This window comes from Otolemur garnettii, unplaced genomic scaffold (assembly GCF_000181295.1).
Source record: "Otolemur garnettii isolate 467f Iridium unplaced genomic scaffold, OtoGar3 scaffold00039, whole genome shotgun sequence".
NCBI classification, from domain to species: domain Eukaryota; kingdom Metazoa; phylum Chordata; class Mammalia; order Primates; family Galagidae; genus Otolemur; species Otolemur garnettii.
This window is the reverse complement of record NW_003852434.1, coordinates 12,043,412-12,044,096: the sequence shown is the minus strand read 5'-3', so window position 1 is coordinate 12,044,096 and position 685 is coordinate 12,043,412.

The following is a 685-nucleotide window of genomic DNA, read 5'->3' as shown; positions in this document are numbered from 1 at the left end:
ACTGTCCTGCCAAAAGTGGGACGTCTGGTCACCTTAGACTACAGGTGTCTTGCACAACCCCTGGCTATTTTTAGACATGAGGTCTCCCTCTGACTAAGGCTGGTCTGGAACTCATGACCTCTAGCGATCCACCCACCTTGGTCTCCCCAAGTGCTAGGATTATAGGAGTGAGCCACCAAGCCTGGCCCAAGACCTCTTTAATGCTGGCCACTTGGCCCGTGACCTGCCCTCTGGCATATCCTATGAGGAATGCTGGGGCTCATCTTTCCTGAGCCAACCCTTCAGCGGCCAGGTGGGTTGTCACTGCTGCCTCGGCTGTGCCCTGATGAAGCAAGGGGAGTGGCTGTGGGTGACAACCACACGCTCACCACAGCATCTCCTAGGAAACTCATCCTAATTTCTTCCCTAATGATTAAGACTTCTTCCAGAGAGCATTAGGGGTGTTTCCTATTCTAAAATCTGAGATAAAATTGAAAGAGTAACAGTGAATTAATTTGCAGAAATATGTTGTGGGAATACATTTTTACAATTACAAATGTCAGCTAAGAAGTAATCTTATTCTCTCTAATTGAATTAAATTAAGCCATAAGCCCCAATTTCCACTCGGTAATATAAAACTATATATAATTTAAGATCAGCTCAATTCTTGTTTACAATTCAATCTTAATTTTTTTTTTTTTTTTTT